This window comes from Mirounga angustirostris, unplaced genomic scaffold, assembly GCF_029215605.1.
Source record: "Mirounga angustirostris isolate CCGP_5_RB_7025 unplaced genomic scaffold, mMirAng1.0.hap1 SCAF_7, whole genome shotgun sequence".
Lineage (NCBI taxonomy): Eukaryota > Metazoa > Chordata > Mammalia > Carnivora > Phocidae > Mirounga > Mirounga angustirostris.
Genome location: NW_026991715.1, coordinates 96,463,084 through 96,478,094, shown reverse-complemented (window position 1 = coordinate 96,478,094; position 15,011 = coordinate 96,463,084). Strand labels below are relative to the sequence as shown.

Below are 15,011 nucleotides of genomic sequence, written 5' to 3'. Positions count from 1 at the left end.
ATCTCAAGGCTTTATCTGCCCAAGAGCAGCGAGGGTGCATGGGGAATATACCAATTCCAAATTAGACTCAAGTAATCTAATTTTATAGTCTTTTTATTATTCTAAGCACCAAATGTCTGTGGTGGTTTGATGCCTCCGTGCTTTGTTATGGGGCCCATCTGGTAGGTCATTCTATCGAAGCATTTTCTGACTAACTACAGAGCCCCTCAAACTGCACCAACCACCATCAACATTAAAGAAATCCATTGATGGAAGCATTCCTGATGGGGGAAGAAAAGGAATATTGTTATTGCCTTAAAGATGTACCACTTAAATTTAAATTGGGGAGAATTAAATGCACCTCTTTCAGGACTCCTTTTTTATTTCCCTTTCCATCTTATGAGCATGAAAATAATGTCTTTTAAAAGGATGCCTTGACTAATATACATTCTAGTTGGGGATTGAGGTATTTTAGTTGAAGGATAATAAATATATACCATTATCCCTAAATCAAAATAGGTCTGATGTGTAAGTCATGACCATACTGCAACTCAAATCTCACATTATATATCAGTCATTTGATTTCTAAAATAAAAGATGGTATACAGAAAATGTTTATTAGTACCAGATTGTCTATTGTATTTTGTGTGCAGAATACACCACGGTCTTTGGGGCAAATGGCCGAAAGAAGTATGGCTGTACTGAAAAACTCCCTTATCTACTTCTTTGTTTTTTCTTTTGTCTCAGAAAAAAATCAGCCCCTCTCAGGTGAAGGGATTTTCTGATGCTGGAATTTTCATGTGACTTGTACTAATCTATCCCAACAACTCTGTGCAAAAGATGTGTCGATGATATGTTCAGTAACCCTCACGGAGGGTTTTATATTCTGCTGCAGGAAGGCGGAATTAAAATTAAAATACTATTATCATCGAGAAACCAGATAGATATAAGATTTCTGTAAACGCAGATGAGTGAGACACGTACAATTAGACTGATGTGTCACAACCGATGGGCTCTGCCACGATATTACGGGGAACTGAATCACTCAATAAATGCTCCTGATACAAGATTTAGACATTTAGGGTTTAAAAATAAGCGGCCAATGGGTATCTCAAGAAGCAGAAGCACTCTTTAGGTCGACAACTTCTACATCTAGCGTTCAAAGTTCTTGCTGATGCCCAGTCCGGTGAAATCTCAGTGTTCTCGCTACCCGGAATACTTCCGGAGTCTTTCTTAACATGAGTTTGCTGAACGTCCTTTCCCAAGATTTCCTGTAAGTACTGGGGCCGCTGATTCCCCGCAAAGGTTCTATTAAGGCAGTCTAGTCCTGCTGCCCAGTTTCTAGATTTATTATCAGTTTAAGGGCTGATGAATCAACAACCCCCGCCCCACACCAAGGCCACCAAACCTTACCAAGCAGAAATGCAATGGAGTTGGCTTTTGGCTCCAAGAAATTGTTCAATAAATATGCTGAATTCAGCAAAAATGGCCCCATCCACCTAAGTAGAAAAGTATCTAAATCATCAGACTGAGACGAGGGGTAGGGTGTAGCGATGGCAGTTTGTGGTGCATCTGCTTTTGGGCAGACATTTCAGCAAAGTCCTTGCTATTAGAATATTATTTATTTGCTGGAATTTGTGAGATGCTTTTTGTTCCTTTTCTTTTCGAGCATGAGAAACCAAACAGGACACTCTAAATGTACAGAATGTTATATGGAAAGAATGCAATTTGCAGGGGAGAAGAGAAATTCACGGAAAGAAGGGAAAGAATGAAGTGGTAGAAGAGATTAAAAGGGCAGGGGAAAGGAGATGTGCAAAAGATGAAAAACCAAGTCCACTGTTCAACGTTCCATAGGAGTCCTGCCTGGGGATACTGGAGCGGTGGGACAGAGTCTTAGGGAGGGACATGGTCACTATAAGGCTAAAAGCAGGGAGGTCTCCTGCGTGATCAGTTCTGTGATGTTTAAACAGGCTCACTGGGCACCACAAGCTAACACCTAGTTGTTTATTAGTAATGGGGAACACTGAGCTGTAATAGAAGCATCTCTGTGGGTGTATTTTTATAGACTCTTTTAGAATATATGAAATGTATCAAAATTTCAAATATTTATGCAGAAGTGTGGTATACATTTATTATAACCAGGATTGTCTCCTTTTACTCTACCCACAGATAAACAGTACCCCAGCCTTTGTCGTCAGTCATTTCCCATACGCATTGTTCATCAGGGAAGTCTTCGGGCGGTACAAGGCCTAGGAGGATCGTGTCAAGCAAATGAAAACCTGAGAATTACTTCACTGCCCAGCTATTAATATCTTCATGGCACTGAGCATCAGAGTGTTCGTAAAAGGTCATTAATTGTCTGCAATCTATCCTGATATTTCATGCAAATAAGCCAGGCCCCTAAAGCAAAGTAAATACATACTTGCCTCAGACAAGGTTTCTTTTTCTTTCAAAATTACATCTCAGATACACAAAAGTTAGTCCCCAAGCACGGGGTGGGGGATGCAAAATACATGCCAGCCCAGCATTCCTTTGCAGGTGTTAGGAGTGGAGCACTACTAAATACACAGAGAACCTTCTGGAGCTAAGGCCAAAGCCTTTGACTTAGCAGTTTGCTTCTGGGGGTTGATGGAGGCCGCTGAACTGTGTTCTAAGCTCTCGAGTCAAAGATCCATTTTGCAGCTTTGAAAGGACTCTTTCAAAGACCCTCTCAAAAACAAATCAAAAAGCCCATTGCTCACTCCACACTCCATTACTCAGGAGGCATGTATGTGCAAAAGGAACTCTGGATATGGGAGCACAAAGAACTCAGCAGTCTTAGAATGCCTGATCTTTCTATTTGTCCATGGCAGTGAGAGGTGTATTTCACACTGCTACTGAATCCATTTTTACCACACAAAATGACCTGCCCTGGTGCCTCGCACAGTGCCAGGGACTTCCCAGCTGGCCATGCATGGTTGCAGAGTGAGTCCTCCTGAAGGTCCGGCAGGGCTGGGTTCAAACTACCCGGCAGAAGGCTCTAAGCCATGAGCTATGCTGTCCCGGCCGTGGTCCTATGTGATGGAGCATTCCCTCTCTGACTACATGGGGAGCTTTCTGCCACACAGACCTCCACTGGGGGAGTATTTGGAGAGGATGCTTGGAATAACGTGAGATTTCTGTGGTGAAGATGAGGGGCAGGAAGGCAGTGGATGGAGGGAAGTTTGGCTGTTTTTTGGAGGCAACTTTCACTGTCATCTACTTTATACAGAAAACTCAATTTGATTTACACTCTCCTGCCTGTGACTAAGCCTGGAAGCCCCCAAACATTCATGATATTAAATTAACTGCTCTAATTTCCCTGGGAAGCTCAGATTTCACCAAACAATGTGCGCTAAAATGATACCAGAGTCTATTTAGAAAGGACTCCTCCGACAAGAACTAAATGCAGACTCCCTGAGAGGAGCTCCCTGACTACTGTATTTTTATACTCTGAGAATATAAACAAGTCAGAAAGGAAAGCCAGCGTGAGTGAGGACTTAAAATAATCTTCACCAAAGGCAGACAGGGAGATAGTGCTTTTGTAAGAATTCCCATCCGTAAGCATAATATTATCGCAATTCATCTCCTTCAATCACAATTTCAAATTTCATAATTGAAGCAGGAAAGAAATATTTTGCAGTTCAGAAACTTAAAGAAGCATATCTAAATCCTTTTCAAAGAGCTGAAAAAATCTGATTACAATATTAAGAGCGACCTATTTCCTAACCACCGCCCCCCCCACAACAACAACAAAGGAAGAAAGAAAATGTCATGATTTCCACGATGCTTTTGAGTCCCCACGAGGAGAAAATACCTGAAAGATAGAAATCTCCAGAAACAGGTTTCTGGAAGAAAAGCAGAATTCCCAAGTAGTCGTCTAGATGCAGGGTCTATATACCGAGGCACAGCCACCCAGATGTGTATTTCTCATGCCGATGTTCTGGGGGACCCCAGCAACTCCGCCCTTGGTTGGTGAAACTTAGCCTAAGGGCACTGTCGCTCCAGGCCCGAAATCCAGCCCAGCGTGGGCTCCAGCACTGCAGCTAGAGGTACTGCAGTCCTCATGCTAAGTGGGAGAAGTAGCTAAGGCTCAGCGCTCTTTGGAATTTCCGAGCAAAACTATCTACACAAAATGCGCACAGTAAGGAGAAGGACTTCTGCATGAAATTCACAAGAGAAGCCCTAGTAGAAATTCAAGGCAAGCCTAAGGTCTCGGAATCCAACAATAAATTAACCTGTAAGAGCAACTGAGAGTTAGTAGATGTTCACACTGTATTAGGCACCTAGGATACAGAATGAAGTGTAAGACATCCTTTGAAATTTTTTGGAAGAAGCCGGTACCTGTGGTTTTTACATTTCAATTATCTTAAGAGATATACGAGAGTGGCGCCTGGGTCGCTTAAGCGTCTGCCTTCCGCTCAGGTCATGATCTCAGGGTCCTGGGATCGAGCCCCGCATCGGGCTCCCTGCTCAGCGGGAAGCCTGCTTCTCCCTCTCCCACTCCCCCTGCTTGTGTTCACTCTCGCTGTGTCTCTCTCTGTCAACTAACTAAATAAAATCTTTAAAAAAAAAGGTATATGAGAATTCTAAAAACTAAAGTAATTTAAATTTGTTTTTGATGAAATATGTATGTCCCTACATATACATACTCCAAGTGTACTCCTTTTTCCATATGGAGGAGAAACAGAATGTTGAAACTATTAAAAGAAAAACTTGGGGAGTCCCTGCTTTTTTAAAACAAGCCAGAAAACAAAACATGAAGTAGCCCAGACATGCTGTTTCTTTTCTTCCCATTATCCAATTGTCCTTTAAGCAGATAACAGGGAATCTAGTAGCGCTTCTGAAGTTTGTTTTTTATGACAGTTTAATATTCTAAAAACTCACTATTGAAGAACAAATTATAGAAGTATTTGTCTGCTCCTGGCTGGGGTCTTCAAAAAAAAAAGCTCAAGGTTATTTTAACTGGCAAAGGGGAAAAAGAAATGTTCAAAAGAAATGCATACCCTCCATATAATTGAGTAGTGGCCACCCTTTGTAGGCAAATCAAACACTTGATCTAAGCCACAGTCTGCTAATGAATTGTCACTACTTCTCATCATTAAGGAGTTACTGTAATTCCACATTAAAACGACATCTCAAAAAGAGGTGAATCTATTATTTTGCACATTTGGTACACTTGTCCACCAGACCCAAGAATACATGCATATTGATATGTTTACGGATCCATGAATTATTTGTGTATCCACAAAGATTCCTGTCTATAGAACTGACAACTTTATGCCTATTTTTCCTACATAATAATTACATGTAATATCTCCCTATTGTATGCACGTAAATGCAAATGATATTATAAAATAGTTACAGTGATTGCTGACCTCTGAAATTTTATGTGCCCATATCTAGTCCTATTTGCAGATATATTTAGACAATTAAATGATTGTTAGTATTCCAGAGACTTCAACCAACCAAACCTACTGTGTAAAGACAGAATCCTAGGTTAATTAAGCTCTCTGATCAGAACACCCCGCTTAGATCTTAGTTAAAAATTGAAGCATGAATCTATTTCAGCAAGCATCCTTATGCATACTTTGCCACATGGCTAGCATAATACCTTTTATCAAGTATGTATCATATTGCTGTTCAACATATGCAACTTCTCAGCAGGAGCATAACCGCATCCACTCCAGTAGATACTCCTGAAACCAAGCTCTACAATAATGCAAACACAGATGATGGATTAGCACCAAAGAGGCATGCCAGACCTCGGAGAATAAAGGGGTGTTTTACACATCACTGGGAAATATCAATAACTACACTTCTGTGTTTACATAGTTTCCGGTTTGTTGGGGATTTGGCAGATGAAAAATGCAGGGGGGAAAATCCCTGCAAACCAATTTAGCATGAAGGATAGTTGCTAGGAAGAAGCTGAGCTCTCATTTAATTTGGAGGAGTATCAGTTTGAAACAATTTCTAGCATTTCCAGATAAATAAAACAACAACAAAAACACCAACCAACCAAACAAAAAGCAAATCAAACGAATACATCTTCTATTCACCAATGAGAGAGTTTTGAGTTTTGTTCCCTTCACAGCACTTTTAGAACAGGGGACCAAGGACACTAGGTTCTTTCTTTTTTTTTAAAAAAAAGATTTTATTTATTTATTTGACAGAGAGAGACAGCGAGAGAGGGAACACAAGCAGGGGGAGTGGGAGAGGGAGAAGCAGGCTTCCTGCCGAGCAGGGAGCCGGATGCGGGGCTCAATCCCAGGACCCTGAGATCATGACCTGAGCCGAAGGCAGACGCTTAACTGACTGAGCCACCCAGGCGCCCAGGACACTAGGTTCTTGTTGCAGAATGTGCTCTCATGTTTTGAGGCTTGTCTCAAATCCATCCTTTCTTGCGTCAACCTAATATTAGGGACCAAAGGGCTTCATACCTAGGACGTCCAACTTGCCAGGGTTTGTCTGGAATGTTCCCATTTTAGCACTGAAACTTCTGTGACCCATCCTGGGGAACTCATCAGTCCTGGCAAACTGCAGTGGCTGGCTGTTCCCCAGTTATACCCCTGGGGCTGACTCCACTGGAAACAGATTTATTCTCTGCACATCATTTCTTCACCAGTGTTCCTAAACCGTAAAATATGTGTTGATTCACAAACTCAGCCTTCAGTTATATCAGCTCTAAGAGGCTCCTCACTGTGTCTCCTGTAAAATGGGCTATCCTTCTACAAACACACCTACAGCTGGGCTGGGGGGAACCCTGAAAGTTGCTGAGGCGTCCTAACGTGCATTCTCAACTTTCCTCATTGTGAATTAAAATGTCTTTGTAAGAAGCACCGCGTTTTACTCGCCTTCTTACTGAGGTCATGAATACTCAGAGGCCAAACAAATAAAAGGCTGTCTCCATAGCGATTGGGGCAGGTTTGTGGTTTCCCTAGTTACACTCTTGAGTGATAACCATCTGGGGTTCCTCCCCGGTGGAGGGGAGAGGGAGTGAGAAACCAGAAGATGAAATGTGCTTTTGTTAACGGGCCTGAAAGTTATCTTCCACATTTGTGTTTTTTATTTGTTTTTAGGTCAATCAGCATACACTGTTGAGAGTTTTAAAATTTTTCACTCCCCCTCCCCTCAAGGGTTTCAGAAATTTTCCCGTTGGACTCTAGAGAAACTATTCCAGCCACATGAATATGAGCAACAAGCCGCAGGCAGAGAAGAGTATTTCTGCCCGGACGGAGACAGCTGTAGGCATCAGAGCCCAGGCGGGATGCTGGGTTTCATTCAAATACAGGATGTAAGCAGCTCCACTCTGCATTGGTCAGGGGTCTCTCCCTGACCATCCATCGAAGCCGCATCAAGGGAGGACAGGGATGGCCTCCTAAGACCTCGAAAGATCTTTGTCTCCCTTTAAGAGAAGCACATGGTTCTCTCATGTAGAAATTTAAGCCCTTCTGAATTTACTCAAATTTCCAACCCATATTAAGTAACCTTTTGGAGGCTTTCAACATTTGCTACCCATTTTTTATAAAACAAAGACTAGGGCTCCTGTAAATTTCTAGCTGATGAATGAAGTGACTCATATCTGCCTCAGTGTGCCTGGAAGGCAGGACCTCCGCCTCAGGGGGCCCCGAAGGCAGAACACACAGCCTAAGATTATTCTCTAATCTTAAGGTTTGGGGTTTGCTCGGGACCTGCCTGTCACTCCTTTCCTCTTTGCTATTTCTCCCTTTTGGAATGGGAATGTCGGTCCTCTGCCGGCACCACGACTGCATTTTGGAAGGACATGTTTGATTTCACAGGTTCATAACCAGAGAGCAATTTGGCTCGGGATGAGTCATACCTGCAGCCTTAATTAGGTAATTAATTAAAAGATTTATTTATTTTGAGAGAGAGAGAGAGAGAGATAGACTGCACGCAGGGGGAGGCACAGAGGGAGTGAATCTTCAAGCAGACTCCCTGCTGAGCATGGAGCCTGACAGGCAGCTCAATCTCAGGACCCATGAGATCACAGCCTGAGCTGAAACCAAGAGTCCCGAGGCTTAAAGGACTGAGCCACTCAGGGGCCCCTCTTCAACCTCACTTTAGATGAGATTTTGGACTTTAGAGTTTTAGGTTGATGCTGGAATGAGTTTGAGTCTACTGAGACAGAATGAAACATATTTTGCGTATGAGAAGTATATGAAATTTGGGGGGCCAGGGGCAGAATGCTATAGAATGAATGTGTCCTCTCACCCTCAATTCATATGTTAAAACCTCTCCTCTAAGGTTATTATGTTAGAAAGTGGGGCCTTTGGGAGGTGATTAAGTGGTGAAAGCTGAGCCCTCAAGAATGAGACTAGTGTCCTTGTAAAAGGGAATCCTCACCCCCTCCACCAGGTGATGTTACAGCACAAAGAAAGCTGACCCTCTAGGAAGCAGGCCCTAGCAGACACAGAATTGCTGGCACCCTGGTCTTGGACATCCCAGGCTCCAGTCTGTGAGAAACAACTTTCTGCTGTTTATAAACCACCCAGTTTATGGATAGCATCCATGCCCCCAAGTCTGTTTCTTCATTTGTAAAATGGAATAACATTTAGCCCAAAAGGAAGTTTTGAGTATGAAAGTAATGAAATGTATGCGCTCTGAAAATGTATTTGTGGCATTAATTTTCTTTCCTTTGAAATAAATAATAGTAAACACAGGAATTCATCTTCTATAATCTCTAAAGTCTCCTTCTGATCTGAAGTTACGTGGCCTGAGGTCAATTTCTTATGAGATTCTTAAGAAAAAGTTCCTGTTCATCTTACTCAGATCCTTCTGTGCTTTGAGCCTATCCCTTTATCCCCTCTTCTTCCGTCCCAGGCCAAAGAATCTATTATTTGAGATATTCAATATATTTTTTTCTGGACTGAGGGCAGTAGTTCAGACTATATGCTTTTTGTACTTCTCCAGCGGATAGGAGATTGAAATACGAGAAGCCATCAAAAACCTCCATGACGAAAAACACAAATTCTTCTCTTACTGGGAGAATGAGGTCAATATGGGCCCATATTTATAATTCCCATAGATGAGAAGCTTTAGGGAGAGTGACTACAAAATTGAACCCCATTCCTTGGTGACCTTTTTCAATTAATAACCAACCAAGTTATGTGTAGAGCACCTAAAATAGTCAATTGCCACACTATTGTCTATGGTGTGTAATTCCCCAGTTTTGTTGTTGTTGTTGTTGTTTTAAGATTTTATTTTTAAGCGATCTCTACACCCAATGTGGGGCTTGAACTCACAACCCCGAGATCAAGAGTTGCATGCTCCACCGACTGAGCCAGCCAGGTGCCCCAGTGGTGTATAATTTCTTAATCTTAACATTCCTTAATTGGGACACGAGCCTTTAATGACTCCCTGTGGCCTACACTACAAATGATCACAACAACACAGTCACCATTTATTAGGCATCAAGTAATGAGCTGGGCATCTTCAATGTCTTATCCCAGTTGGGTCTCAAAACACCACGATTCCCGTTTTCCAGAAAAAGCAAGTGAGACCTGGAGAGTTCAGTCTCTAAGCTTGACCTTGAACCCAGGTCTGTCCCTGCTCGTAATGACGACAGGTGGTGCTGCTTCTCTGTGGACAGCCTGGAATCCTCAGCATGGCACTGCCCCACCCGCTCTGCAGTACATGAGTGTACCAAACGCTTACATGGTTCCTTATCATGCTGGTCCTGCCCGCCTCCTCTGCCTGGGGAGTTCTTTCTCGTCCATCAAGGCCCGCCTCAGAGGCCACATCCTCCAGCAAACCTTCCCGTGCAAACTCAGCAAAATGAACTGCTCTCTCCAAACCCTCCTGACCCTTTAGTCATCCTTCCATTAGAGCACTTACATCACAGCAGTAGGGCTAATTGTAAACACATGAGGAAACCAAGGTTCAGAGACGTTATGTAACATCTTCAAGGGAACTCAGCTCATACATCAGAGAGTGAGGATCAAACCTGCCTTCCTGATCCGGAAGCTTCAGGGCTTACCCTCCATTGCTACTTCCCCTCTCTCTGATTTCCAAAGTGCAAAGAGAGGGACCCTATGTTAGGACCGTGTGGACTTAACTCCATTATATTCAGTTGGGTAGAGGAGAATAGTCAAGGTTTGGTCTTGGCAGTGGTCCCCGGAACCCAGTTGCTTTCACTGGCTTGCAAGCTTTTTGACCCTGAGGATGGTAGGTGAGGTGTCCTCTCGCTGTCCCCTGTGTGTCTCTTAATGAGATTCCCTGGAAGTCCCAGGCCATTTAACTTTTAGGATGACTGGAGGAAGCAGGCACCTACGCCTTAAGGAGATACTACAATTCCCAGCTGACTGTTGGGACCTGGCAGGTGGCCTCTGACCAGCCTGGGACAGCTTAGTGCTTTCTTGAGCAAGGCTGAGGCACATTCAAGGAAATGGCTCTCTGTGCTCTGGGCAACTGGCAAACGGCACAGATTTCCATCAATCTTTCCCGGGCACGGCCTCCCCGAGTGGTGACACAGGCATGTCTTCTAAAGTTGTACAACCCGAAACAACTGGGCAATGCTAACCAGGTCATGTACTGGGATGTGCAGGGGCAGTGGCCATTAGTGAGGTGTCACTCAAAGGTGTATTTGTGGCAGCAGAAGCCAATTAAAATATGTCTCATAAGCTCACTGTCAGGGGATATCAAGGTCCCTGCAATTAACTGCTGAAAAAACGGGCATCAAAACTCAGCAACATGGGCAGTGCTGATAACTACATTCAATCCAGCTAACGCACAGAACTGAAATCCTCTAGGAAAAGGCCGGCTTCTCTTTCCTTACCATTATTCTTAATGAAGAATGAAGAAGGCCTGGACTCATCGGCAATGGGACAGTAGGGGCAGGATCTGTCTGGGTCACAACTGCACCTGCCCCATAGCGACTTGCCCACAGGAAGTGCTTGGCCCACACCCCTGGGGGGTCTCGACAGGCTATCACTTTATACCTGCGAGGATGGCTACAGCCAGAAAGATGGAAAGTGATGTGGAGAAACAGGGACCCTCCCACAGTGCTGGTGGGAGTGTAACATGGTACAGCTGCTCTGGAAAAGAGTTCGGTGGTCCCTCAAAAGTTAATCATAGAGTTGCCTGATGGCCCAGCAATCCCACTCCTAGGGATATACCCCAAAGAATTGAAAACAGGTGTTCAAACAAATACTTGTACGCAGACGTTCATAGCAGTATTCTTTGCAATAACCAACAGGTAGAAACAGCCCAAGTGTTCACCAGCAGATGAATGGGTCGACAAACTGTGATATATTCATACAATAGAATATCATGCAGTCATAAAGAAGGAATGAGCTCCTGACACGAGCTACAACATGGACGAACCATGAAAACATTGTACTAAGTGAAAGGGCCAGACATATATGATTCTGTTATGTGAGATGTTCAGAACAGGTAATCTACAGAAACAGAAAACAGATTAGCACTTGCCAGGGACTGGTGATATGGGGGGTATGGGGAGTAACTCCTTAATGGATACGGGGTTTCCTTTTGGGGGGATGAAAATGGTTTAGATAAAACTGATGGTCACACAACATTATGAATGCACGAAATGCCACTGAATTGTGTATACTTTAAAATGATGAATTCTGTTATGTGAATTCCAGCTCCCCCATCCCCCAAAAGAGGGGCTTGCTCTTTCTGTGGCAGGAAGGAGTCTTACGAGAACATCACACCATAAGGGTGAGTTTCCTGTGTCATCATCACAAACGCAAGGAAGCCCAGGGCCAGATCTTATACAAGGCACCATCAGGCAGCAAAGCCAATTCCATCTGATGTGAAAAGAAATATCCTGGCACCTGAAGAACAAAGAGAATGAAGGAGAGGAACATGGGGGAGGGGGGAGTTAATCCATCTACTTTTGGGGATTATTTATAGCAAATTTACAAACTCTCCTAGTTGGCTTTGGGGATGCTAGCAGTCACTTGGCACTCAGCAAAAAATAAAACCAGTTTAAGTAAAGAGAATGAGGCTGGTAAACTTGACAGAAGCGGAGGCAGGGGAGGGGGTGTAAATCATCGGCTCGCTTCCCAAGTCAAATGTACAATGTTGTGGGATTAGCCACTACATTGTTATTTCCACACCACTGCTCCCTCTTCCCCATTGGTAGCCCGCACAGATAACTTAGCAGATTGTACGGAGTTTCCTTCTTGCCTTTCCTCAGACGGGTTCTTGGGCTCCCCCACTGAGAAGGCCAGCAAGAAGGCCGGGCTCTTCCCCTCGACCCCGAGAGAGAAGCGTCTCTGACCAGAAACTCTTCCCTGCCTCGGTCTCTTGGAACCCCCTGGGCAAGGCTCCTGGGGAAAGCTGTGCGGGTGGAGGCTGGGTCGAGGGCTAAGTTTTTTCCCCTACTCTCCCCCCTTCAAATTCTCAGGATTCTGGGGCAGCCACATGGTCTCACTGAGCTGAACAAATCCAAACAAGTTGGAATGGGAGGAAGAGGCCAGAAAAACAAAGGACAGAAAGTGCTGGAAGCCAAGGGGCCCCATTGAGACAGTTCCCGCCTGGGTACAAGGTGAGGGCCAGTTCTACTGATGAGCTTCCAGGTCCCGAGGGAAGGTTTCTGGCTTTCCACTGAGGCTACTGCTACTCAGTCGGTCATGTCAAGCCTGAAACCAGCTTCTAATTCCTCCCCCGATTCCAGGAAAGGGAAATGAGAATATGGCTTACGCTTCCGAACTGAGGATAAGCAGCACCATGCTGGGGGAAAAAGGAAAAAGAATGATTTTCCTTTTCTCATTTGCCAGCAGTAGAGTTTCATCTAAGATGGTGCGGTTTAGTGGGAAAAAATGAAGTTTGCTTGGGAATCAAATGACAAAGTTCTTTGACCTTGCTGGGTCATGGCCTAACTTCTCTGGGCTGAAATTTCTCTATCAGTAAAACAAACCGTGAGAAAGAAGATTTCTGTGCATCCCTCCAGAGCTGATATTCAGGGCTGCGGAATTTTAATCCAGCCCCTGAAGTCCTCACATGAGAATTTTCTCATTTTGTGGTTACAGGTACTATTGGAGGAGTCAGACTTTATTTCTAATGCAGTATGTTGAGAATGCAAATATGAGTTTCCTCCTGCCTGGAACGGTTAGGATGGGGACCCTGGAGGTCTGAACAGGTTCGGAAAAAAAATACAAGAATGAATGAAATGTGGTATTAACTTCTGCCAAAATGCTCCACGGAAACCCACTGAGCTCAGCAGCCCGCAACAGTGACTAATGGGTAGAGATTGATGTAGCGTTTCTTAGGTAAGATAAGACCAGCTCTCTCAAGCTTTTGGATGTTTATGGGGTTAGAAATAAGAAGTCAGGCTGCTGTGGTTCCTTCCACCCCATCTCCTTGAAATGTCTCCTTTTCCTGGTCAGAAACGGCATCTTTCTCCATCCCATTAGTCACAGAGATGACTTTTGAAAAGCATTCAATAATTTTTACAGTGACCCCAGAAAGCTAAGGCTAGAGTCCCCCATCAAGCGGGGGATAGACAAAATGAGAGTGTAGATGTGGGAACACAGGCTCTGGAGGCAGAAGAGGAGAAGGCCATCCCAGTGACACCCTCGAGTTGAGTGTTTCACCAAGAAGTCTCTAGGAGGGTACCATGCCAGGCAGAGAAAGCCTTGTAGGACTTTGCCAAATTTGCTCCTAAAGTACATGAGAAATGGGACCCCTCTCCCCACCAGAAATGATCTTTGGACTCACACTGCTCTTCCTGGCAAGTTTACCCTATTTTTACATCCCAGCTAAAGGCTAGTTTTCTCACAACCCTTGGTTTGGGAAAAGTTAGGCCCTTTGAAGCTGGACCTGAAAGGGAAAACGCTCATTTCCAGGTCAAAGGGCTGTTTTCTCAACCATCCCAACTCCACCTAGATAGGGTCCTGGCTTTTGTCCACAAAATGCCCAGAAGCAGCCTCCCTTACTTATGGGGCGTCCAGCACCCTTCGTGGTTCCCTCAGCCATTGCTGGCCTTCTGCAGCTTGTACCTGATGGGTCAAATACATACGTTTTTGTCTTCATATACTTCCTCGAGCTCTCAAATTCTGTTTTTTGCCCTTAAAAAATTCCTTTTCAAATTCACCACCCGAGGTTCTAATGTTCCATCCTAGGGTCCTCACTCACTCTTTGGGCACTCACACTCTGGGACTAACCTTATATTTACAACACATTTACATCCCAATACACTCCGGTCCCCTTACCCCTGACCAGCCTGGGTGCAGGGGGTTTGCACGTGAAATGTGGAAGGGGGTGACCATTGCCTCAGGTCTTCTCTGAACAGAGGGTGGGGTGAACAGTCCTGCCCCAGCGAGCGATGCCATCTCACAGGACTTCAAAATGGAAAGGTTAGAACCCATCCGATCAGAGGAAAGGGTTGGATAGTCAGAGCTAACATTTCCTTTGTCTGTGATGGATAGCCACTTTGGAACTATTTCCCATCCTGACTTTTCCTTTGGTCAGCACTGCGGTGGAAGCGAGGGGTGGAGGGATGGGGTCTGTTTTGGTCACGATGTTCTATACGAACCCCTCCAAGGAGAGCGCAGCACCAGAATGGTGTCTGTACAAAAGGTTTGCATTAACTGTAATGAAGCAAATGACAAAATCAATAAAGCGGGAATCGCGTGGCTGTCATAAAGATGATGTAAATCCAGGGTTCACGATGGTTATGAAGCTATTTAGAATTGTAATTAAAACCAGCACCATTTTTTTCAAGATAAAAGCCCCTTTGACAACCATAAATGCAAGCTACAGGAAATTTTCAACAAATATATTCAAAATTAATGTATGGCACAAAGATGGCATAAATTAACTGAGGATAATCCATAAGCCCAGCTTCAGAATCTAAGAGCACTGAGTAAAGAGATTTCGATTTTGCGTTTGGTTTTCAAGCAGTGTGGTTTTCAATTTTAATCAAGTTAAAGCTTGACAGAGCACTTAGAGACTCTGAATGAATGGCATATTTCTGACAACTACTTTTCAATGAGACTGAAAATGCTGTCTCTGTATTTGCCCAACTC

The 15,011-nt window shown here is 44.1% G+C and overlaps 1 protein-coding gene across 3 annotated transcripts in view; it reads right to left on the bottom strand.

Moving 5' to 3' along the window:
* The window catches only part of SLIT3 (slit guidance ligand 3), a 605,319-nt gene that overhangs the window by 157,958 nt on the left and 432,350 nt on the right, over positions 1-15,011 (bottom strand). The gene's annotated exons all lie outside the window — the stretch shown is intronic.